At 42.1% G+C, this 27,095-nt stretch overlaps 1 protein-coding gene across 8 annotated transcripts in view; it reads right to left on the bottom strand.

Annotated features, from left to right (window-relative positions):
• The window catches only part of GHR (growth hormone receptor), a 203,450-nt gene that overhangs the window by 76,148 nt on the left and 100,207 nt on the right, over positions 1–27,095 (bottom strand). The window contains exon 3 of one of the 8 annotated variants that reach the window (XM_065598887.1): positions 19,902–19,963. The exons of the other annotated variants lie outside the window; for them this stretch is intronic. The gene's annotated coding sequence lies outside the window, so the exon portion shown is untranslated. The remainder of the gene's footprint in view (positions 1–19,901; positions 19,964–27,095) is intronic. 8 annotated transcript variants of the gene reach the window in all.

The following is a 27,095-nucleotide window of genomic DNA, read 5'->3' as shown; positions in this document are numbered from 1 at the left end:
GACCCTCCACGGGCCATGGCCCCGCCCATTTCCCCACCCCTAGCCCCGCCCCAACTCCGCCCCTTCCCCCACCCTAACTCCGCCCCCTCCTCCCTCCCACTCCCAGCCAGGGGGAAAGGGCTGCCCCAGTGCTACCAGCTTCACGGTTTGCCGGGCAGCCCCCAGACCCTGCGCCCCCGGCCGGCGCTTCCCCAGCGCAGCTGGAGCCTGGGAGGGGAAGCGCCCAGCCGGGGGCGCAGGGTCTGGAGGCTGCCCAGCAAACCGTGAAGCTGGTAGCGCTCGGGCTTTGGGCAGCCCCTATGCCTCCGGACCCTGCGCCCCCAGCCGGGCACTTCCCCTCCGGGGCTCCGGCGGCTCTGCGTAACTTACACTGTATAAGTTACACAGAGCCGAAGAGGAGCAGAGCCCCCGCAGCTGGAGGCTCTGCTCCTCTTAGGCTCTAAGAGCCGGGCTGCCCCAGCGCTACCGGCTTCGGGCAGCCCCCGTGCCTCCGGACCCTGCGCCACCGGAGCCCGGGAGGGGAAGTGCCCGGCTGGGGGCACAGGGTCTGGAGGCAAGGGGGCTGCCTGAAGCCGGTAGCTCTGGGGCAGCCCAGCTCTTAATCAGAGCCTCCAGCGGCTGGGGCTCTGTGTAACTGACACTGTGTCAGTTACACACAGCCCCGGCGGCTGGAGGCTCCAGCCGACCCTGCTCTATTTAAGAGCCGGGCTGCCCCAGAGCTACCGGCTTCGGGCAGCCCCGTGCCTGGAGACCCTGCGCCGCCGGAGCCCGGGACGGGAAGTGCCCGGCTGGGGGTGCAGGATCTGGAGGCACGGGGCTGCCCGAAGCCGGTAGCGCTCGGGCAGCCCGGCTCTTAAACAGAGCGGGGGCGGCTGGAGCCTCCAGCCGCCGGGGCTGTGTGTAACTGACACAGTGTCAGTTACACAGAGCCGCAGCCGCTGGAGGCTCTGTTTAAGAACCGGGCTGCCCGAGCGCTACCGGCTTCGGGCAGCCCCCGTGCCTCCAGACCCTGCGCCCCCAGCCGGGCACTTCCCCTCCCGGGCTCCGGCGGCGCAGGGTCTGGAGGCACGGGGCTGCCCGAAGCCGGTAGCGTTCAGGCAGCCCGGCTCTTAAACAGAGCCGCCATTTTCCCGGACATGTTCGGCTTTTTGGCAATTCCCCCCGGACGGGGGTTTGACTGCCGAAAAGCCGGACATGTCCGGGAAAAAGAGGACGTATGGTAACCCTATGCAACAGAACTGAGGCGGTCATACTTGTTTCACATAGGCCTGATGCAATATATTTTCTTAAGTATCTCCCATAGCAGAATTCTGATACTACCTAAAAGTGAGCTTCTGGAGAACAATAAATATTCTTCACGGACTATTTAATACTAGAGAGAATTTAAAAAGAGGATTCAATTGAACTGAACTGTATTTGGAGACCAAAAGTAATAAGGATTTGCCACGGAATCTCTGCCATTTCGGCAGGGATGATGACTGAGCACACTGATGGATGAACAAACCTGCAAAATACCTGAGACTCATCACAATTGTTCTTCTCACTGCACCTACTTGCATCAAGTGCTTGTGTAACCCACATACCTCCTGGGTGTGGTGTTCTGTCCCGTCTAGTGGTACCGAGACCACGGGGAGGGGGAAAGAAAGAGAGAGATGAGTTTGCTCTACAGCCTTTGCTACCAGTCATATGGATTGTAGCTCATGCAGTAGTGACCCACGCACTAAGCTCCAAAGGGCCCAGTTTCAATTCCGACTGATGACGACAGGGGTCTGTCGGTGTTACACTTGCCTCCATTAAAAGTTATGCAGTACATACTTAGGAGTTTGTCTTTGATACTTTTCAGAGTTAAGTTATATCCCTCAATTTTCAGAGCCCACCTCTGCCTGCCACCCTTGACTTGCACTATGTGCAGTTCAAATTCACCCCCTGGATCTGGTCCCAGAAGATGTGTTCTTTTGGAAAAAGAAGATGTTACCTTGTATAACAATTTAATTAAAAATAACCGTACAGTAGGGCTAGGCTGACCTTTTCCTTCTCCATATAGGTTTAAATATAGATTCCCCCCCACAATAATGTACTCATATACCTCTCAAATTAAATTGAATAAATTTGTTTTCTATGTGATCATTTTAAAGAGGACTATGAAGTCAAGGCAGATAAAAATGCTCCTTTATTGATTCACTTACATCAGTTGACGGTTATTCGTACATACTACACAAGTGTCATTCAACCTTGAAACTGCACACATCCACTTATTTAAGTAGGGCAGGGATTCTTCAGCTCAGTGACATGGAGTTCATAGACTCAGAGTCACTTAGGACTGGAGTAGCAGCTAGGCTTTGATAAATGGTTAGCATTTTTTAAAAGGTTTTTAAAAGCACGGTTTCCCCAAAGGGAATCACTCCAGATACCAAGAAGCAAGATGCATTTTCCCAAATAAATCGATTACTAACATTCGTAAGCATGAGAAAACTAAACTAAAAGACACTTTTGTCTTTCTCTTTGCCTTTCAACTGCTCATTCTTCTGAGTTTTTTATTCTCCCATCCTCTGCTGACCAGCCTCATTCACTGTGTGGGCAGGTAATGATACAAACTTGGGAAACAAACTATTTTCTCTCTCTCTCTCTCTCTCTCTCTCACACACACACACACACACACACACACACACACCCCCATCTGGTGGTAGAAAGCTGTTTGTTTATTTATTTATTCTTTCAAATTTTCTTACAATGCCCCCCTCCCACAGAAGTCTAATTTTTATATCCTAGCTAGAAGGATCCATTTGGAACACACTTCTGTAAATTCATAGTTACTAAATGGCACAGATTAGACATTCTCTCTCTCTACACTTTGCGCATTTATTTTGCCTTTCGAATAGCCATCCTTTCTGCTATGTCTGTAAAAGCAACTGCCAGATTTCAATAAGGACAATTTTCAAAAAAAAATCACAAATTATACTTCATAAATAAATTACGTTGTCTAGACATGATGTGCCAGGAGCTTTTGATCCCAATAAGCTAATAGAGATATAAAGCTTTGCATGCACTGAAAACACAAGTGAAAAGCCTCAGCTCATGTTTAATTGCAGTCAGTGGGCATCTGAAACAAGGGGTGAACAAAAGCCAGACAGAAGCTACAGATAAACGATGCTTGCCAGTCTCAGCATGAACATAGTGCCCATTTTATCAGCACAACATGTTAATATTTCCATATCAATGCTTTAAGAGTCATGAACATTATTAAACTAATAATTATACACAAAGACATCTGAAATAAATAACAGATTTGACCTTTCATTATAGGTCACACAAGGGTTTGATAATATAACTGTTTAGCGTTTAAAATATTGCAAATAATGCACTGGTGAAAAACGATTCCTTGAAGCGTTATTTAACTGATCTACAGCTGCTGTTTATGTTTAAAAATAATAATGCATATCTATTACTAACAGGGAAACATGTGAAAGTCATGAAGTAAGAAGGAGGTAGGGTCTTATGATTAAGGCATAGGACAAGGAGCTGGAAGATTTCGGTTCTAACCCCAATCTTGCCTCAGATTTCCTTTATGACTGGTGGCAAGTCACTGAATTTCCTCTGTATGGCTGGGTTAGCTGTAAAACAAAGATAATACTTATGACATAAAAAGGGTCCTCTGAACTTTAATTCAGTTAATGTTTGTAAAAATAAATACTTTAAAAACTTCAGATAGAAAGTAAATAAGTATTAATTTTTACCTATACACATTATTTCCATATATAAGGTCCATGGGATATGAAGCTAATTAAATGTTCATTTAATAGCCTTGAATGGAACATGATCTTATAAAGAATTTCACTATTGTTGAGTAACTCTTTTTGGCTTTACAGTGCAAGTTTTATAAAATTGCACAGGTATCTTGTCTTATTAGTATTGAGACTGGCTCTTGCTTCTTAATACTACATATTATCTCATGTTAACAGATTATAATGTTCATGCTGCTGCTATTATTGAGGTTGGTTTAGATGGTGGGCCATTGGAAATGATTTTAAAGTTGTTGATCTCATTAAAAGTATGTTGAGTGTAAATACATTCATTTTCAAAACATGTAAAAAGAGTTTGAGAGCTATTTTTCTAAACGTTAGGATGTTCAATTGAACAACTTTTGCCTGCAACATAAATTAATTATGATTAGAATTAATCTGAGTGTAGCTGCTGAGCTGTACTTTAAAGCAAAGGCTGAAAAATTATTCTAGTAACTGCCATTGTTGTCTATGTAAAAAACAAAAATAGTGAGACAGTTTAGATTTAGGAAGTGACTATTCCAATTACAGCTTTCATGGAAGGTGTTATACAATTAATTATTTTATATAACAGCATTTTCTATACAAATTGTATTCTCTCCCCACGTACCTCAAAAAAACAATAATAAATGACCCACCAAATCCACAGTTAAACCCCCTAAACTGTAAGACTTTAGATCAAATAAATTATACTCAATTCTCCAGCATCAGTGAATTGCCAAGACCATTGTATTCCTCTGGAATTATGAAGATCACAATACCCACGATGAAGCTCCCATGGGAACATACTACCCGCTCTACTGTGGCTACAGTGTTATTTATACTTGTACTAGCTCAATTAGCGCTAGTGTGAGTATGTGTATGCAAGCAGGAGAAACACACCCGAGCTCAAAGTGTAGATGTAACTTGTGCCAGTATTTGGTGGGAGTGTAAGGGGACTGAATATCTAGAAGAATTCCCTCTCTCCTTACAAAATAGCTGGAAGCACTAAACATCTCCTTCAGTGCATGCTCTCCAGTTACAGATGGCCTGTAGAACTACAGTAACTCCTCACTTAACGTTGTAGTTATGTTCCTGAAAAATTAGACTTTAAGCAAAACAATGTTAAGCAAATCCAATTTCCCCATAAGAATTAATGGAAATGGGGGGGTTAGGTTCCAGGGAATTTTTTTTCACCAAAGACTATATAATATACATGTATACACAGTACAAGTTTTAAACAAACAATTTAGTACTGTACACAGCAATGATGATTGTGAAGCTTGGTTGAGGTGGTGGAGTCAGAGGGTGGGATATTTCCCAGGGAATGCCTTACTGCTAAATGATGAACTAGAACTCAGCTGAGCCCTCAAGGGTTAACACGTTGTTAATGTAGCCTCATACCCTACAAGGCAGCACGAATGGAGGGAGGGGAGACAGCATGGCAGACAGAGACACACACTGTGTGTGTCTGTGTCTGTGTGAGAGAGACACGCATTGCCCGTTTAAGTATGCTGAACCACTCTAAGTACACTGCCTTTTTAAGTAGTACAGGAAGTTGAGACAGCAGCTGCTGCCAGCACACTCCCTCCATCCTGAGCCCTGTCATGTCCCTCCCTGCTCTATGGAGATGGGGTAAGTGGGGTGCAGGATCGGGGGGAGAGGGTCACCCTGACATTAGCCATTAATGATTTACAACAGCTGAGGATCTGGTCCATCGAGTCTGACAGATAAAAAAAAAATCGTGATGCATAATAATTAACCATATTAGAGAAGGCTATTCCATCCCACTTTGTAGGCTTATACAGAACTTTAGAACTCACATGGTCTTATGTTTACATAGGAGTTTTGATAGTTTTTAATGTCATGTCAGAGATACCACAGGGATTTACTGAAACAAAAACAACTTCAGAAGGACATTCATTCAAGGATAGCCTGCCAAGCCAAGAAATTTCATATTTGTTCCATTCCTCCAAGTCTTTTGTTACTTTATTCCACATTGGAGGGAAGTTTGCCTGAAAAAAAAGTTTGTTTCTCCACAATATTTATTCCTAAATTTCCTCTACCCTTTGAATTTATGTAGCTGACAGTTTGTTTTGACCCTTTTGAGACTATTATTTCCTAAAATTTGAGATTTATCATAGTTCATTTTGAAGCCTGATAGCTTCCTAACTCCAAAAATCAATTCTTGTATAATTTTTTATGAGGCGTCTGGCTCCAGCAAATATAACAAGACATCTTCAGCATACCAAGCTCTTTTGTGTTCAAATCCAAAAACTGTTTTGATGCCTCTTGGCTAATTTCTCACTTTATTGCAAATGGCTCCATTGCCAGAACAAGCTGGAGGGATAACATACAACCATGCCTTGTACCTGAGACAAACGGGGGGGGGGGGGGGGGGCGGAATCAAGGACCGGAACCAAAGCAGATGCTCATGGCCAATATGCCCCTATAAAACTAATTTCCAAGACCAAACCTTACCAAAACCTGTCCACTCCAGTTGGTCGAAGGACTTCTCAGCATCCAAAGAACCCTTTAGTTCGCACCAGCAGCATCCACACAGGGCAGTTTGATCACACCACTTTGTTGGGCTCTGCAATTCACACTCCTGTAGTCTGAACTGCAGCACAGTGTAGACAAGTTCCAAGTTACAGTCTACTGCCTTAACCACAGAACTATCTTTACTTTCTTGCTGGCAGTACAGAAAAAGAGGTCAACTGCTGATTTGGCATGGAGCCGGAATTACCCTGTAGGAAGGGAAGATGGTCACACAAGAATAGGGTTGAAGCATTTGGCAGTGAGGGGGAGGAGAGGAGTGCCCATGCTATACCAGTTCCAGGGATAAAAAGGAATTGTACTTCCAGAACTGCACCTTTAAACAAGCACATTTCTTTAAAGAACCTACGCCGCCGCCTTCCTCCCATATTCTTGTGTCAAATGGTTTGAGATTGAAAAAATCTGCTCAGATTTTTTTTTAATGCCAGACAGATTTAGTATACTGTGTTTCACTACGCTTTGTGAACCAACTACTGTAAACATCTAGAGTTGCAAATGATTCTTTCCAGAGCCGGCTCCAGGCACCAGCTGAGCAAGCAGGTGCTTGGGGCAGCCAAGGGGAAGGGGGCGGCATATCAGGCTCTTCGGCGGAGGGTCCCTGCCCCTCTCGGAGGGAAGGACCTGCCGTCGAATTGCCACCGAAGAAGAAAGAGGTGCGGTGGAGCTGCCGCCAATTGCGATCGCGGCTTTTTTTTTTTTTTTTTTTGCCGCTTGGGGCGGCAAAAACCCCGGAGCCGGCCCTGATTCTCTCTGGTGATAAAAGCCAACAGAACATGTTTGAACTTTAAACAACGAAGGGAAACAAGTTGTGTTCAAAGGGCTTAAATTGTCTATGTGTAAAGTAAGGCAGTTTAAAAAAGCTGGAGCACAGGGTAACTTTAGGTCTAAGTTAAATATGGTGAAAGCTTGCAGTATTTATTCAGAATAAAAATGTAGCAAAATCCAAGCTATTATTTTGCACCCACTTTAAATGCAGGGATTTTGTTTTTGAAAGCGCTTTCAAGTGCCTTATAAACAATTCTTTTTAAAAGGTACTGCCTCAATGGAGCTGTCTATTTTGTTATAGATTTTTGTTCATGTTTCAAAAGGTAAGTGGAATTATTAATATAGGCACATCTAAAATATATACTTGTATAGTATCAACTATCCTATATACACGGTATTCTACAAAGTAAAAGAAAACACTTTACACCATACACATAATTACAACATCACTAAGTATCAGGTATTATCAGAACACTCCAGTTATGCCCAGGGTTTTACAATCACCATTAAAATTATACCGCATGTATGAACACTATTCTGTAACTACTATATAATTTTAAACAGTTGATATCAATTTAAGTACATAGGGCTCGAGAAATAAAATAAAACAATGTAAGTTCTTTCTAAGTTCTTGTCCACATTGTATTTATCGTATAAATTTAAGGTAATGTTATCAAAAATATATGTAACACAGGGTAGATGGGTTACCTTTGCAAAGGGAACATTAAATTTCTTCATTTCTTGATCTGTATTTAAATTTGTAGCATTACTATTTTACTGATAGTTTTTTTTTTAAACTTAAGGGGCCACTGTCAACTTGATTTTTTTTAAAAGGTCAATTTAAAACAAATAAATTTTCTGACTGCACCTTATTTAAATATGGTCTTTTATTTAAAGTCCTCTAAAAAGAATAAAAACACTTTTATGAAGGGGTTTTCTGCTCATGCCTTTCCAGTTATTCAATTTCTCCCTTGAGAAGTTATCATACAGGGAAGCAGTGAAACTGGGTAACATGCAGTGTGTTGACAAAAGCACATAGGAAAAAAAAAAAAAACATGCGTTTGCTACCTTATTTCAGCTTCAGTACTATGAGGTGTTACTTGTCCATAAAAAGGTTCAGAATTTTAAACAGACAAGATTTTTCTAGATGATGTTGCCCCTTTATTTCTTTCTTTAAGTGAGGGGGAAGAGGGGAGTGTGGGAGTTAGGCACTTAGTGGGACATTTTCAAAAGTACCTATCTGCATCTTTAGGCACCTAAAATCTTTAAAATCTGGCCTTATGTTACTACATCAATCACACCCATATAATGTTTGCTAAGGAAACCTATATCCAAAACTTGATCTCTTCACATCAGTCAGTCATTTAGAGGAAGAGGTGCAAGTTTTTCCCTTCCATTATTATACATCAACATGCGCTCCCACAGGTGGTGTTTTGAGCAACAGACTCAGTAAGGGGTAGTGTGTGTGTGTATATATATATATATAAAAATAAGGAAGTGGCAGTTTAGACTAAATGTTTTGAACAATGGCCAAAAAGCCAGACGCTGTGTTCTAATATTGGTGTTGTCACTGGCTCACAAGAGATGCTAAACTGACAACCTTGACTACTGATGTTCTTTGGCTAAACCGAGCCCATCTACAGCAGAGGCAGTAATAATGCAGCATTCACCACAATAGTCCACCAATGTGCTTCAAACCTGATTTGCGAAGACTGAGTCTAGAGCAATGGTTCTCAAACTTTTTGCATCGGCAACCCCTTTCAGCCAACAAGCGTCTGAGTGGGACCCCCCTCCCCTTATAAAATAAATATGTTTTTATATGTAACACCATTTTAAAAGCTAAACTTATAACCCTATTGTTTTAAATGAATTTACCTTTTCTCACAACTTTCAAATTAAGACAAAGATATTTTTATCAAATTATTATTATAAACAGAAAAGTTCTCTCAACTAGTTATTAATACTGGGGGGGGGGAGGCATGAAGAAACTCTGTCAACATCACTTTTCACTGCAGACTTAGTGCCCTATTGCCACTCTTACTTCTGTGCTGTTGCTGGCAGCAGGCACTATCCTTCAGAGCTGGGCAGCTAGAGAGTGATTGCTGCTGGCTGGGCATCCAGCTCTGAAGGCAGCACCAGCACAGAATTGCAGAATTAAGGGTGGCAATGCCTTACTTCTGCGTAATGTTTGACCTTTGTGCTGGGAGGAGTGGCTATGAGGGGTGTTTAAGGCAAATTTTGGTGGGGCTATATCCCCCACAAATCCCCCCCAACACTGCCCCCGCCTGTGTGTTTGACTGTTAAATTATAAATTGCTTTTTTTGGTGATCTCTGTGTTCTGATTGGTCTGCGGTTTAATGCAGCTCTTCAGCTGCTGAACAATGAAGCCCTCTAATGTTGTCTCAGTCCCATCTTTTTAGTGTCAAAACAAACCTGCACACATGATACTATAATCTCCAGAGTCCAATTTCTTTACAGCGCTGATAATACAAATATATCGTGTGTTTAGGAACAAAGATCACTGCATTATATGTTTACAGTACTTCTTGAAGTAAATACACTACATTGGGACGGAAAGGTGTGCGTAATTTTCTAAAACGATTACAATTATCTATTTTATAGCAGTTGCTCTCTGTTTCGTGCATGTACTCGTGATCCCCAGTTTGAGAACCCCTGGTCTAGAGTGATGACAAAATGCTTAGTTTTCTACAAGTCTCAGCTTCCTCTACTGAGAATCCAACAAAGGTGATAGTTTCAGGAATGTGAAGTTGATGGATTCAGGTAAACTGGTTTCATACAGTTATCTAAAAGCTTTCAAATGGTTATGATTTTTAGTCCTTTACTACCATAAGGATAGATTCTAATTGATGAACTAGAAGTGAAAGACTCTGTATCCTATTACCATTCCCTTAAGTCATCATTAGGACTGCAGGTTTGTTACAGTGGTAAAAATGTCACGGATACAGTCATTTTTCTGTTCGCATATGACTTTTCTGTGTCTCCTGGATTTTAATAAAATGGTGTTTCCTCAAGTACAAGTATCCTTAACTCCTTGAATAGCCCAGTAAGAAAACTGTTAGAGACGTTGCTGAGGCTGCTAAGAATCTTAAAGGTGCAGGATGTTTTTACATTTCAGTTTGAATATGTCATCATGGAGGGAGAGGGAAGAGATGAATGACAAATGCATATATTTGCAGAGAATGATTGAAGAATATGCCTAAACACAGGCTCTACTCAGATATAGAAATGAACCCATTCCATAGTTTACAACAGAAAATTTGTTATGGAAGAATAGAAGTTTCTGTGCTTGCATGTGGAAGGGGAGTGCAGTTTCTGCAAGCACACAATTTCATGCAGAAATATATGATAGGATGACACTTTTCCAGTCACCCATCCATTGAAGTTAACGGAGCAACAGCCATTTATTCCAGCTAAGGAGCTGGGCTATCAGTTATGTAACTATTTAACTTTATACAGCAAATCTAATGCTGGTGACAGATGCCAGATTTATAGTCCTTTACCTAGGATTTAAATCATCCCATCTCCATAGTATCTGAGCAACACAAAACACTTTAATGAGTTTATCCTCAAAGCATCCCTGTAAAATGGGAAATTATTATCCCCTATTCACTAAAGGGTGACTGAGGCACAGATTAATGGATTTACCAAAGTTACTGTGGAAGCTCTGTGGCAGACCCAGGAATTGCACCCTTATCTCTCAACTCCCAGACCAGTGCCTTAGCTGCAAAACCATCAATCCTTTCTGGACACTTAGTTTTGTTGTTTACCACAAGACAAGTATAGCATGGTCAGTGGCTGTGCAAGCTTCCCACTCCACCTACCAATATGCTCAACCCTGTTCAGGTCTTTCAAGGCACTGTGTCCCAATCAGTCCTTGGTCTTTTTGCAGAGACTACCACTAAGAATGTCAGTGTCAACTGTTACATGGACACATATGCTCTAGGAAACAGACAGACCAGACCGGCAGACTTATTTCACACAGGCCAGGGAGCAGCCATCACATACATTAACAAAATACATCAAAAATTACTTGTATCTTGGGGCTGAGCTAAATTGCACTTATGGACTGTCTGCCAGATGAGGCTAGATGGAATTCAGTGCATTCGAGTCCTCCCAAACACGTCCCCTATGCTAGTGCTGCAAGAAAGGCATGGTAGAGGAATTCCAGCTGGGGAGATGGAGTACTTTCCACTCCCTAGGCACCCCCTGAGCCTTGTCTTGATACACACCAAGCAAGAGTAAGGAGAAAGTTGTTTTCCTGTAAGTTGGTCTAAAAAGGTGTTTCTTTTTAATAAACATTCTCTATTTAAAAATCACACACAGTCTGCCACTAATAACTAGGAAATGCTTGGGTGCTTTTGGCCTACATCACAAGACGTCGGCATGTACTACCATTAGTATAACAAAGAGGAGAAGGATCCAATGTTCTTCTGAAGACAAGTTGTCTGAAAAATTGGTCTGGTATTTCATGAACTATAATTGACTGCATAATAGGATTTTACTGAACTGGTCAGATAGCATATTTGTATCTTTTTAAATCCATGAGCCTACTCCATGGAGGTAGAAAAGATCAATGTAGTAATCTTGTTTTGTGTTTAGTTCTCAAGTCTCTGTTTAACAATGGACTGCAAGCCAGGTCTCTCTGGTTCTATTCCCTATCCACCAGAGGAAAAACCTTGGACAAAATGCTACTGAGCTCGTTGTAAGACGGGATTAATCTTCACAAACCATTTTGAGGTCCTCATATGTAAAATCTATAGAGATGCAAAATATTATAATATTTATGCTTCTCGAGGGAATACAAGGGAATGTACTGAAATTAGCTGCTGACATTTTCTATGTAGTGCTGTTTTCTGTTGATGGGCTTTGTTGTTAGGGACACTGGTTTATTCCTCTTCTTGCTTTCAAGTGGGGAGGTGGTAGCCAATCAAGTGAAATTTTAGCTTCTCTATTCATTCTGCAGTTTGCTGGTGATCTGCCTTTGCGTACAAATTTCTTATTTCTACAGCCCAGAAAAACAGCAGCAGCTTTGGCTTTCTTCAGGCTCTCAAAGACTAAAAAGAGTACTTTTTTTTAAATGAAAAGCACAGAGTACAGAAGAATGTCCAATTCATTTTTTTCTACCACAATGTTACTCTCAATAAGAGATATAATTTAAGATAAATTCTTGCTAGTTTGCCTCCGTGCATTGGATAAAACTCCACAGTTTACAAGAAAAATGCCACTGTCTATCTAGAGAGACAAGGGGGGTGAGGTAATAGCATTTATTGGACCAACTTCTGTTGGGGAAAGAGACAATCTTTCAAGCTACACAGAACTGTTCTTCAGGTTCTTATATGGCACCTGTCAATTGCAGTATCTGATTTCTACCCAGCTTGCTTACCAGATCACTTAGCTATTTCTTAAAAATAGGTAATTGGCCACATTGTAGTTCTCAAGCACAGTAGCCATGTTTAATGTTAAATTAATACTTTTGCTAGCAGTTGAGTATCTTTTTTTCTTAAAGAATTCTGGATGCATGTCATCTGGTCCTGGAGATTTATTCCCCTTTAGCTTCAGGACTTTCATCTATTTGCTGGGGGGGGGGGGGAGGAGTGGTGTGTGTGTGTTATAGACCCATCTCTGAAAATGCTCATCTTCATTACTTTTAAGAAAAAAACATAGATAAGTACAGTGTATTTCCATAATAACCTGTGCTGAAGTCTTTCTCAGGTGCTTGTTCTCGCTGCACCTTGTGGTTTCTTCCTTCAGACTGAACTCTCCCCCTTTTACGAGGCCCAGGTGTCCATTAAGTTATCACCTCATGCCTCTCAGTCCAGCCCCTCCAGTTGAGAAGAAACTAATTAGTGATGGCCCAGATGCAATGCATGTAACTAACTGGCCATTAATCACCGAGACATTCCAGGGTATAATCCAGACCAGTGGGGGGCTGCATCATTCCTGCCCTCTAACTTGGGGTGCTTTGCAAGGCCTTGCTGTTGTAGCTTCCAACCTGGACTGCTCACAACCAGCCACTAGCATGCAGGCCACTCCCAGATGTGTTTGTGTAACTGCAGCCTGCCAGCCAGTCACACCGTAGCTTTCACCAGCTGTGGTTATACCAACCACAGTCCTGGACTTTCCCCCCAGAAATGTTTGTCCTGCCCTGTCCAGCTCTCTCCCAGACAGTCCAGAAATATTAAGTTTCTTATTCCTTTAAGTGAATACTGTACAACAGCTTATCACGATAAATGAAGCTATCCAGACACTAATAAACATACCAGACTAGATGAAACAATAAAATAAGTGTTTTAACTACAGAGAGATTTTAAGTGAATACAAGTAATGAAGCATAAAAGTCAGAAATGGATTCAAGAAAAATAAAAATAAAACACTTTCTAGAGCCTAACAAACTATATTAGAGTCAAAATTTTTCATCACAGGCTTGCAGAGAGATTACTGACCAAACTCTTCAGGACAGGAACCCACACGAGTCTAACTGATATTTCCTTTTTCTTCTTAGGTACAGAGAATGGGATTGGGGGGGAGGGGGGGAAGAGATGGGGGAGAGGGAGACAGACGATGATCTGGGATGTTTGCCCCTCCTTTTTATAGTTGCGGATCCCTTCCTGAGAAACATTTCCAGCTGAGAACCAGGAGACAAAGAATCTATGTGGAAGGATTTTCCCTGCTGTTTTTTCCCCCCACCTGTTTGAGCTTCCTTCATTTTCCCTTCCTACTTGATGACTCTGTTTATTATTTAAATGCAAATTAAGGCAAGCACACATTCCTTTGTTCGTACAGACCAGTTTGCCAACTTAATATTATCATACAGGGGAATCTTGTAACTTCACATATGATGTTGACACACATTTTATCAGGATATTACTGATCAGCAAGTTAGGAGTTTTGAAATGACACCTCACAAGGCACACCACGTACAAAGATTACAATGGTCCATAGGGTGTGAATATAGGGGTGTGTTCCATCACACCCCTTTCCAGCCTGTGATGGGGTTTCGCCATACCACATCACTCCCATTTCATGTTGCTGGTCTTGTGGAATTACAGACTCAATTATAAGCTCATGACTCCCTCATCAGGGGTAATACTTATCTACCCATCTACCTCACAGAAATGTTGCAAGCATGAGCCAATTAATCCTTTCCTTTGCCCCCACCAGCATCACTGCAGTCTTTCCTGGATTCAGCTTCAGCCAGCTGCTCTTCTTCCATCTTTGGCTAATCTCAGCCAAGCCCTCAGGTAGCTGGCAGATGGTATTCTCTGCATCTGATGTGAAGTGATGTAGGGTTGGCATGTCATTTGCATGTTGCTAGCATTTTAGTCCATCCGGTTCCACGATCTCCCCTACTGGCTTATAGATGCTGAGCAGGATGGGGAGAGGGATGGATGCTGGTGGAACTCCAGTGGTGAGGGTTCTGGAGAAGCATGTGTCCCTACACACTTCACTGCAGCCTGAGAGGAATGATCAAAGCCATCTCGCAGTGTGATCCTGCAGTGCCTCTGAGACAGGACAGCAGGATTCCATGGGCAACCAAATCAAATGCCACCAGCACACTCTCTGCTCCACATCCTGTCCTGAAGCCTAATTGGAAGGACTTCATGATAAGGAAAGTATCTCTGTGGGGGGATGGATGTGACCTTTCTAAATTAGCTTGCTCAGGAATGGGAGGTTGGATACTGGGTGCCATCTGGCAAGGTAGGCTGCATCAAGTGATGGTTTAAATGCTGGCTGGGTCATGGCATGCTTTGGAGGGGGGAGGGAGATTTCCCTCCTATAAGGAGATATTGACTCTTCCCATTAGCAGGGGGTTCTAGAAATTCTCGGCTCTTTTCTACTAGCTATGAAAGGCATGGGTCGTGTTCCAGATGGCTACTTGGTTTTCCCGCTGAGTTTTTAGGACTGCCTGTTGTGCAAATGGGCTTGATTAAGAAAGGGAAGAGTTATCAAGCCCACAAACACTGCATTACTCCTGGGGTCCTGAAAGGTTCCCCCAACGTATAGGTAATTTTTCCTGAGAAGTGGGTTGACAGTTCTTCACAGCAGGAAGTGCTGGGCTCTGGAGTTGTTCACTTCTCTGGTGAACAAAAAGATTCACAGTCGGAATAGATGAGGCAGTTACCTACAATGCTAGCTTAGCTGAACATGCATGCGCATTACAGGCTGCCTTAGTTGTAGTTCAGAGGATGAGTGAGTTAACAATTAAAATGAACTTGGCTGAAAATGTGGGTCACCTGTAGATGCCAGCAAATTTTCACTATTATCCTAGGTCATATACTTAATTTATAATATGTTGCGCAGGAACATTTTACTTTGCCTTTTTAATATAAATGGCTTTTCTAAAACTCTAGCATAAACAGGGCAGTGCACAGTACTGCAAGAGGTTACACGGGTGTCTTCAGTAGCAGAAAACATCATAGAATCATACAAATGTAGCACTGAAAGGGAACTCGAGAAGTCATCAAGTCCACTCCCCACACCTCCCACCGTTGTGGACCAAGCAAACCTAGACCATCTCCAACAGATGTTTGTCCAACTTGTTTGTTTTTTTTTAAAACTTCCAGTGATGGGGACTCCACGACCTCCCTTGGAAGTCTAGTCCAGAGCTCAGCGACCCTTATAGTTAGAAAGTTTTTCCTAACCTAAATCTCCCTTCCTGCAGATTAAATCATATAATTCTATTTTTATTTTAGATAACTTAATCACCTTATTTAAATCACAACCAAATTTCACCATAGTCCTGACAGAGCAATGCTTTTCAGTTACATCTTCTTCCCCATGTCATATCTGTTGTAGACTCATTAAAAAAAAAAAAAAAGGTGCCAAGGACTTTTGGAATTGGCAATGGTGCATCTTTTCCTCCTCACCTTTGCACTGCCCATAAACTGAACAAATGCTTGCTTAAAATTTCCAGAAAAATTATTTAACTCCAGGCAGAGACCAACACAAGAAAACTTTAGCCCAGAAAGCAAAAGTTGTGAAAATATATAGATGGATCAAAACAAATGGTTTGAATGGCAAGCTATGTAACAATAATTATACTGATCGCTACCACTCCCACTAAATAATTATGTTAATATGTTCTATTTAATAGTTATCTGTAACCAGCTTCTTTAGCACTTGCAGTGCCATGTTAAATGATACGTTTTGCAGCCAGTATTCCAATGCCTAGTTTTTCAATGGTGAAATGACAATACATCAGTTCAAAAGATGTAATGAAACTGAGCATCATGCTAATTTGTATATTCATATGAAAATGTTTCAGACTGGCATTTGTTGAACGCTAGCACATTCTGTCTCTTGCAAAAGGTATAAGTGACAGCCACTAAGTACCTTTCAAGCCAAACACCACTTTAGAGCAGCATGTGCCAGCAGAACACGTTATTATTGTAGTCACTTTGTCTCCTGAGAAGTGGAAAATGCAGGGTTAGGGCCATATATATTTTAATTTAAATAGAAATGAGCCCAAGTGAAAACCCTTGATCCAAATGCCCCAGAACTTGGGTTCGGTCTCTGAATTATGTGGGGTCAGCCCCATTTCTAAAATCAAGCTTGTACTGTGTGGGTGTGTGTGTGGGGGGGAAGAATAGACCTAATACAGAATCACAAATACTGCACTACAATAAATCCTCCTGAATATATTTCAGAATGTTGATAGTTAGAGTTAGCCACAAAAGACAGGAGTCAGGATGGAATTCTGCCTTTTAATAACCAGTTGTACTTTGTAGTCCAGACCTATATTCCATCAGTGAAGTCTTGGAAACTCTATGCGTGGAAACTCCATGAAAACAGGAGATCTAAAAGCCAACCTAGTCTTCAACCCTTGGCCTAGGGCTTAATTCCTACAGAACTTAATAGGAATAAAAGAGGATTCTACAGAAAATACAGATCTGTAGATATCGTTGATGCTATAGGATTTTTGAACCATCATAATAAAAATTCTGTATTCAGGGATAAAATTGTCTATTAAGTTATAGGATGGTCAAGGTCTTCATTTTTAGTTTTTAATTTTTTTAAATTTTACAGGAATTTTATTTTACAAAAATAAAAAAACAGGTGAAAAATTATACAAAAATTGTTACCACCATTTTCTGGGTAAATATTAGGGTTAATATTGGGGGATGGGAAAACAGGGGAAAAAAGCAACAAATAGGGAAAAGTAAGTACTTCTGACCTGGCTCCATGCTCTGGAAGGATAGACGGTAGCTTGGTTAGAGCTGGGAGTTCAGCACTTCTTTTTTTTAAAAGACTCAGCATTGAGGCGTGTGTGTGTGTCTGTCTTTTAATATGCTGCCTTACTTTAACAGAAAGCCTTGCATTTACACTGACAATTTATTAAGAAACATCTACTTAATATATGGGATTAACATAATTGGTAACAATCTGTATTTTCACATACTTGAGTGGTCCAAAATTTAGGTTAAAAAAAATTGTAAAAATCAGTTGTTGTAAAACCTGGGAATTTTTGGTAAGAACAAAAAACAAAGGGCCTTCTGAATGGTTCATGAAACTCTAAAAAGATCACTTTTTTTAGGTGATGAAAAGTGCTGTGTAAGAGCTCGCTGTTATTATTAAATTTTATAGGACTTTATAGAAAGAGCATAAAAAAAGAGCAAGCTGTAACACACCACCTCTCGCCCTACTGCATTGCTGGGCCTGTTCATGAGCGAGGAAACACTAATGAGTAATCTCCCCCCGCAGCAGAATTGCTATCTATTCCTACCCTATCCCTCTTTCTCTCTTGGGTTGTACAGAGATTGGCAGTTCCTACAGCCCTGGGGACCTCTCAGTGTGAGGAGCCCCCTACTCTGCCCCCCTGTGGGTTCCTAGCCACCTTGGCATATAGTGGGGAGAAAGATGTGCTTCTTCCTCTATAATTACTACCCTTTGGGTTTGAGGATTCCTGTATTTCAGGTGAGTGTTCATCCTCTGCAACTGCAGCTGGGTGTTGGGAGGAGAAACCTTTAGGCCACTAAGGAAGAAGTGCTCTCTCTGAATGCCACAAAGTGTCTAGCAAGGTGGTGCCCAAGAGGATCATGGGACTTCCACATGCTCAGTAGCTGAGACAGCTTTGAGTGGCATAGGGCCCTTCTATATGAGATCTGCCTAAATACCATTAAAAATCTGTCCCCTAGTCTTTGTGTCAGTTCCCCATCTGTAAAATGGGGGATAATTGTTCTTCTCAACCTCACAGAGGTGTTAGGAGGTAACTACATTAAAGACTGAGGTGCTCAGCAGTAGTGTATTAGCCACTGGGCCAATGGGGCCTGTGCCCAGGGGCTCTGGCCAATTGGGGGCCCCCCAGAAAAATGGACACCCCCGCTCCTGCCAGGGAGGCGGGGTCAGGTGCTGGGGCCTGCCCCGCTCTGCCCACCTGGCACTCCTGCCAGAAAGTGGGGTTTGGGTGTGGGGGTTTCCCTGCTCTGCCCGCCCAGCACCCTCACACCCCGACCCTTTACCCAACAGGAGCATGGAAGGGGGACTGCAGGTGGAAGGGGTAGGAGGGTCCCCCACTTGCAGTGACCCAGGGCCCCACAAAACTAATCCACCTCTGGTGCTCAGCTACCATAGTGATGGGGACCATATAAGTACCTAAGACAGACAGATAAATGACCTGGTTTTTCAAACGTACTAACCAGGCCACAACAACTTACACAGGAATTCCTGGGTGCTCAGCACTTAATCAGGCTAGATACCTAATTATGGATATTTTTGAAATGAGAGCCCCCAAATTTAAAAGCTCACACAACACAGGTGAAATACATTTTCCGAGAGCAGGGTTCTCAAAGGAGAGATGACTTCATGCAATGGACAAAGTCTCTTAATAGGGCATACTGGTAAAATTAACACAAGCCTGTAGTATTTGGCACTTAAATAGCAGCACTCAAACAGACACTGGGATGAACTGAATTCTCTAATTTAGTTATTCTTTTGCCTGAATCACCAACCGTTTCAAGTCAGCATTGGTTTGCTTAACATCACAGCCATAGAATTCTGTTTGTAGAATCTGCCAAAACTAGGTTCAGCTACAAGAGAGAATAGTATTCAGCATTAAATCTGGTGGAGTTCAGTAGCCTGAAAGGTGATAATCCAGACGTTTGTTTATGTGGAGAAGACCAGACATCTTCCTTACCATGTCAATATTTCCCTTGTCTTTTCTGTACACTGGATTCTGTTGCAGCTGTGCACTACACACAACTCTAGAAAGCAATATAGAGTCCTACATTAACCAAGCTTTAGTAGGAAGTGTAGAAAATTGAAATTTGTTTTGCAAGAAATACTGACATTTCAAATTCTGTTTTAATTCCGATTTAGAACAAAACCAACTATCTTCAAAGTTTCAAGAAATGGAAATTCTGAAGAAAAAAAAAAGGTTTCCAAAGTTTTGTTTTGGAAAAAATGTGAAGTTTATTTTCAAAAGAATTGTTTTGATTTTTTTCATTTTTTAAATAAGTTTTTGACATTATTTCATGACATGCCAGTAGTAAGTAGCTCATAATGACCTATCATATAACATGGGGCCATAATGACAAAATATGAACTGGAATATTGTGACTATCAAATTATCTTTATATTTTATTTTTAAAATCACTTAGGGCAGCTGCTACTTCAGATGTTTCAATCAGTGCTCTTTTTAGATCAAAGTTTGTGTTTCAGTGAAACAGTCCCAGAATGAAGAAAAGTTGGTAAGAACTCAATGTATTAATTAGAGGAGTGGCTATTTACAATATTTTCATATTAGCCTGGAGTAATTTTTCTAGGATAATTAAAAGAGCTCTAATTAGTACACTGAGTTCTTACCTTGTTTTCTTGTTGAAAGCGTCAAGCTGTTTTATTACAACACAAAAGGGAGACACTTTGATCTAAAAAATAAGATAAGACTGTTTCAATCAGTGTTAAGTAGCCTTTTAGCTAAATAAAACTAGAATAATGGCACTTATTTTATACCTTCAAAAACACTGCCACTCCAAGTATAACTGCTAGAATAATTTGTGTAGTCAAAAACCTGTGTTATAACATCAGCTTTATTTTGTACATTTTATCAAAGAGCCCTTGGATTACATCCTTATCTCAAGTTAGAAGCTACAGTTCTGCCATCACATTAGCATGTGATGAACTTTAAACCATAAGTTTAAGTGCTTTGCTGAAGAGGGGTAAGCCTGCTGCTGTGTTTAAACAAAGCATTTAGCACATTAACCTAAAATCAAGTTTAGAGGGATTGTGTGTTATCTAAGTGTCAACTGCTATAGTAATCAAGGCTATGATTAATGTGCATTCATGGCTCCCATTACAGTGAGATGGCCTTACTGCATCAGAGAGAATTAAATATCAGCAAATCCTACTTGTACTACATAGTAAATTTCTCATATAGATACACAATTCCATGTGAGTACAACAGAAGTTGTGTTTGTGTACCTAAGTCCAGACTTTGTCCCTACTTCCTTATCTGAAATACTCCTCTTATTTATTACAGCCTCACACAGAGGTGTCCCTCTGTTTATGGTTGACAACACTTCTGTCATAAAATCATAAAAGCTTCTCGAGAGCTAAATCATTCCAAGCTCAAACCTGGCAAAGAAAAGCCACCGCCCACAGACACGTAATGTTTCTTGGGAGAAAACAATGTGATATGTCCATTTATGTCTTTGTTGTAGAAGAAAATTGCTTAACAATGAGAAATACTGCTGATTCTGATTTTATTTCAATTAAATGTGGCTGCATTGTTTACATGAAGCTTTGCAAGCAATTTCTCTTTTCAGCAGACTGATATTTAATGAAATGCCTGTAGTATCAAGAGCTGAAAGGTAGCTCAAGCAAATATGCATTAATTATACATTTTGGCTGGAGTTTGTCAGCTATGATGGGTCCATTCTGTGCAACTGCACACTGTAAAAATGGTTGCCAGTCTAGTGCATGCTGTATAGTGGAATGCCTTTTAAAAATGACTACACCAACACTACAAAATACATTCCTTACTACACGTCCATAATAGGCAAAGGGAAAGGGTACTGCTTTTAATGTACAGTCACAGCATACACTAGAATGGCTTTGTTGGAAATATTGAATTGTATGTTGTGAATTAAGACTACTATACAAATATCATAATCATACAATGCCCATTAACATGCCCTCAGAACACAAAGCTGGTACAGTAAATTACAGGTTTTTCTTTATTTATGAAAAAAGGCCCCAAGACAATAAACTTCAGAGTTTTGATCATTATTAAAGCTCTCAAAGAGAAGAAAGCTCAGTTCTGGATTTTAAAGTTTTCCACGTGCCTAGGAATTGCAGGGTCGCCTATGTGAACAATTGGTTGGTTGATTTCCATGCATTATACATGGGTGGGATTTTCCAAAGTGCTCAGCAATGGCCTAACTCTGCTTCCATTACATGCAATGACGTTAGACCATTGTTGAACACTTCGGAAAATCTCATCCTTTGTAGTCTAATTCTGCAGCAGGGCCGCCTGAGGGGGGCAAGTGGGGCAATTTGCCCCAGGCCCTGGGCCCCGCAGGGGCCCCCATGACAGTTTTTCGGGGCCCCTGGAGCAGGGTCCTTCACTCGAGGGGGGGGGAAAGAGGGGAGAAGAAGGGGAGGGAGTAAAGACTGCAGATCTTACGTGGACATATTCAAATATGGTTTGGTTTTGCTTTTATTAATCATGAATGACTTTTTAACATATGTTCAGGTTGGCAAATTAACATTACAAGGCAGCACAGCTGGAGTTATTACTGGATCAAAGTTTATTCCAGAATCTAAACAGAACAGGATGTGCCTGGCCTCTTTTCCACTGGGAAAAGATTGGATTTGGAACTACTCGAGCTGATGTGTTGTTCCACTAGCTGGGACTGGTTCCCAATCCTCTCTTCCTTTCCCTCATCTGAGGCATGCGGCTTGTTCGACAGCCTGCCATAGTTGAGCAGAAGTGAACAGACAAAATCATTCTTGCCTTGTAAGCAGTTTGCAACCCGTGACTGCCACAGTTTAAACTTACAACAATTTATTTTTTGGTAAAGGTCTTTTGATGTTGCCACGTACCTTAAAATATTTTGTTTTCATTACAAGTATTTAATACAAAGTTATTTTTAATTTATAATTTCTAAAATATAAACCAAATTATATGTACATTAACTCTTATTGTCTTACTAGAGCCATGATTATTATCACACAATACAAAATAGTGACCTGTTAGTAAATCATCATAGCCTCTTGCTCATTAGCTACAAATAAAGCTACAGGGTAAAATTTGAGAACTCCTAAGTCCCATTTTCTAAAATGATCTGAGGTCAGGTTTTTAAAGGTAGTTAGGAACCAGCTTTTTAAAGGTAGTCAGGCACCTAAGCACCTAGGAGCCTAAATCCCATTGACTTTAAACCAGACTTAGTGCCCAGATCCCCAAGGATATTTAGATGCCTAGCTCTCACTGAAGTCAATGGGAGTTAGGTGCGTACTCTAAGCCTAAGCTCCTGTGTGTCTAAGGCTACATCTTCACTACGGGTGTGTGTGTGTGTGTGTCGATTTAAGATACGCAAATTCAGCTATGCGAATAGCGTAGCTGAATTCGACGTATCGCAGCCGACTTACCCCGCTGTAGGGACGGCGGCAAAATCGACCTCTGTGGCTTCCCGTCGACGGTGCTTACTCCCACCTCCGCTGGTGGAGTAAGAGTGTCGATTCGGGGATCAATTGTCGCGTCCCGATGGGACGCAATAAATCGATCCCTGAGAGGTCGATTTCTACCCGCCGATTCAGGCAGGTAGTGTAGACCCAGCCTTAATTATGAAAATGGGACCTAGGCACCTTTGAAAGTTTTATCCATGGTGCCTCCACGTTTGTTAGTAACTGAAACCTTGCTGTCCCCCTTCTCTCCACCCCTCATTATGTTCTCTACCCCCAATCACATTGTGTCTTTATGACATCAGTTTTATAGGGCAGACTCCTTTATTCAATGTTTGCACAGCAACTACCATTTGATATATTTTTGCATAGGGAGGACTGTATTTTGAGACACCCCAAACCATTCTCACTTGTGATTTGCAATTTGAATTCAGGTCTCTCTGTGCCATTGATGAGGAAGCACGTGAGACAGTCTACTAACAGTAGCATAAGAAATTTACAAGCCAGGCTGCTAACACTGAAAGAGTAGGGGGCTAAACTGCACAGAAGCTCTGATCCAGCACCCACTGTAGTCAATGGAAAGGCTTCAATGGGAGGTGGACCAAGCCATGACAATGAATGGGTAGACCACGGTGTGACGATGTATCCCATAATGCTTTATGGGAATATGACATAACTGAAGTATGTTTTATGCTACGTGTGCCATGTAACATATCTCTGTAAAGGTTATGGTCTACTGTAGCTATTCATCCTATTTGTACATATATATCATTTTTGTACTTGAAGTTAAGAATATTGGCTGTGTACTTGCTTGATTTCTAAGTTAGCTTTGTGAGGCATTTGGTCAGCTTCTTTAGAAAAGAAATCGCAAAGTTAAGTGCCCAATCAAGAAGCACTTAAGGAACAATGCATCTTGGAATGCTCCAATCCACATAAGTGGTCTTCCTGGAGACATACAAGATACCATTTGGGCAATGGCTTCTGCCTGTAAAGACTGTCATGCATGGACATGTGACTTGCCCAGGTGATTCCAGAACTCCATCTTGGAGCTGGACTTTGCATAGGAGAGAGGCAGCGGTCTCCACCCACAAGAGAAAGTCTATATAAGCCCGTGGGAGACCCCTCCATTTTGTCTTCAGCTGGTTAAAGAGAGAGCCTCTCGACCCCCAAGAATACCTGAAAGAAACTGAAACAAAGGACAGTCACTACGGGGGTGTGAGTGACAGGCCCGGCTCCAGGGTTTTGGCCACCCCAAGCAGCCAAACAAAAACAAAAATAAAAAGCCGCAATCGTGATCTGCGGCGGCAATTTGGCGGAAGGTCCTTTGCTCCGAATGGGAGTGAGGGACCGTCCGCCGAATGAACAGCTGGATGTGCCGCCCCTCTCCGGAGTAGCCGCCCCAAGCACCTGCTTGGCAAGCTGGTGCCTGGAGCCGGTCCTGGTGAGTGATTGCTGGACCCAGACTAGCAGGAGACTAGTCTGTAAAAGGAAGCTTACGGAAACTGGTAAGGTATTATTTGCATTCAGTTTTCTTAGACAGACGTGTGTGTTTGATTTTATTTTACTTGGTAATTCACTTTGTTCTCTCTGTTACTACTTGAAAACACTTAAATCCTACTTTCTGTATTTAATAAAATCATTTTTACTTATTAATTAACCCAGAGTATTAAGACCTGGGGGACAGACGGAAAACAGCGGTGCATATCTCTCTATCAGTGTTATAGAGGGCGAACAATTTATGAGTACCCTGTATACGCTTTATACAGGGTAAAACGGATTTATTTGGGTTTATACCCCACTGGGAGTTGGACATCTAAGTGTTAAAGATAAAAACACTTCTGTGAGCTGCATTCAGTTTAATCTGCAGCTTTGGGGCAAGTAATTCAGACCCTGGGTCGGTGTTGGAACAGACGGCCGTGACTGATTCAGCAAAACAGGGTGCTGGGGTCCTGAGCTGGCAGGGAAAGCAGGGACAGAAGTAGTCTTGGCACATCAGTTGGCAGCTCCCAAAAGGGTTTCTGTAATTTAACCCATCACACATGGTACAAGATCTGATCATGAATGCCTTGCAGTTCCTCAGTAGGGTTGCCAACTTTCTAATTGCAGAAAACCAAACACCTGTGCCCTGCCCCTGCTCCGCCCTGAGGCCCTGTCCCACCCACTCCATCCCCTCTCTAGGGTTGCCAGGCGTCTGGTTTTTTACTGGAAAACCCAGTCGAAAAGGGACCCTCTGGCGTTAACAGACCGGTTGGCAGCACAGCAGGGCTGGCAGAATCCCTGCACGGCTCCTGGGAAGCAACCGGTATATCCGGCTCTTAGACAGAGGGGCAGCCAGGGAGGCTCCGTGCGTGGCCCCCGCCTGCAGCTGCCACTCTGAGTGCCAGCTCCGCAGCTCCTATTGTGAGTTCATTTTAGGCTCCCTCACACATGGAACATGCCTTAATTGCCTACTGTGGTTCTGCTTCCCCCATCCTCTGTTTATTTGTCTCTAGATTGTAAGATCCTCAGCACAGGGACTATCCTTTTTGAGTACCTGGAATGTGCCTAGCAAGTAGTAGGCACTACGGTACATCTGAAATCAATTATTATTGCCTGTAGGTACAAACACTCTCAGTTCACGTGGCACCAATCCTGTGAGGTGCTGTGCCCCCACAGCTCCTACTGACTTCAACAAGAGACAATGGTGCTTGCCATCTTATACCGCTTTTCCAGGACCACACGTGTGTGATGAGTCCGAGCCAAGCTGGGACCCAGGGTTCAAGCCCTATTGCTTTGTGGTGTAGATGCAGCCCTCCTGGACTCGTGCTCTGGGAGTCCACCAAAAGTATCCCACAATCCCATGGGCCAAATTTCTTTTTGTCCTCTGTTCAAGTTTGGTGAACAGGTAAGATTTCCCACACTGCATCACAAAGGGCTACAGCAGCCACATTTTGGGAGGGCTCTAGGGAGTTTGGACATGGATGGTTGAACTCGGGTCTGCATAAAGCAATGTAGATGCTAGAGCCCCAGATTGGGATGCAGGGTTCAATAATTCCTATGCTGGGGTTACACATCAGTGTAGTTGCTCAAGCCCTAGGTTAACAAACCCAGGGTCTACTAACTCAATTTCTGCTAGCCCTGGGTTTCCATTGCAGTATAGAAACAAGCTCTCATGGTCCCAAGAAGTGGGCAGACCCCTCCTTGCACCTGTGTGGAGCCCCACTGATTTCAATGGGACTTCATGGGGATGGGCATACGGGTCTACCCCTGTGGAGCAGACTGCAGGATCGGGGGGAAATAGGCACAATTCATTTACACAGCATCTTGATATCTAAATAAATGTTTGCTGGCTTTTAACAACCTCACTCACAAAAAGGCACCCATTCACATTCACAAACTTTTCCTTGTCTTGCAGTTTATGTTCCTCAGGCACTTTTGTATTAGCTTTCTATTCTGAACACATTGTAACAGGATTTCAGACATTATACTTTACCATCACCTTTTGGCTGACAGCTACAGATCACAAACAGCAGCAGTAGAACAGCAGAGTACAATACCCTTCTGTTTGTTTTGCTTGTCATTCTGCCCAGCTCTACTGTAATTCAGAAGTGCTGGCATATGTTTGACATATGAAATGCATCTCTGGGAAGAAAGCCTGCCCAAGGTCTAATCATCACTTAAGCCCATTCTAGCCCTCAAAATAGGACTTAAATTCTACTTATTCTATTTTCATGACTTTCAGATGGCAAAGAGACTGGCATTTTTACCAAAAGAAATGCATTTTGCTCCTTAAGTGCTTTAATTCACAAAGCAGGTTGAGGGGAGAATCTCTTTGATCAGCACATTCCATAATCTAAAATGAGCCTGTCTGGTTTAGAATGCAGCACACAGATTTCCAGAAAAACTCTCAGTGCAGCTAGTCCACATCTCAACTGCCAGAAGAGCTCAGAACCCTCTTAAACCCATAAACCAAGAAAGTGGGAGACATCAATCTGTTCCTGCACCCACGGTGTCTAAATGAGTGAGTTTTATAGCATTTCAAATGGCCACTTAATTACTCCATTGTGAAATCTAGACAATGAGGGCGAGGGGAGTAAAACCTGGGACGTTTTAACTTTTGTTGTACAGTTCGGCCTTTAGAAAGGAATTACCAATACTCATTACATTGCTTAATAGTCCACCAAGAAAAATAAAATAAAAAAAGATTTCCCAAACTTAGGGGTTTGCCCAGACCAAGAAGCGGATTGGAAATTTTGCTACTGTTAGTAGAGCTGCATGTTGTAAGTGGCACCCAAAGGGAAACAGGGTTTTAGGACATAGTTTTATCCACCAAATTGTTTGTCATATCCACCAGGTTGCTTGTCATAAAGAGCCTTTTCTTTTGACTGTATCACATGA

Source organism: Chrysemys picta, chromosome 6 (genome assembly GCF_011386835.1).
Source record: "Chrysemys picta bellii isolate R12L10 chromosome 6, ASM1138683v2, whole genome shotgun sequence".
In the NCBI taxonomy this organism is placed as follows: domain Eukaryota; kingdom Metazoa; phylum Chordata; order Testudines; family Emydidae; genus Chrysemys; species Chrysemys picta.
Note: the sequence above shows the minus strand (reverse complement) of the source record. Positions and strands in the feature narration are given on the sequence as shown.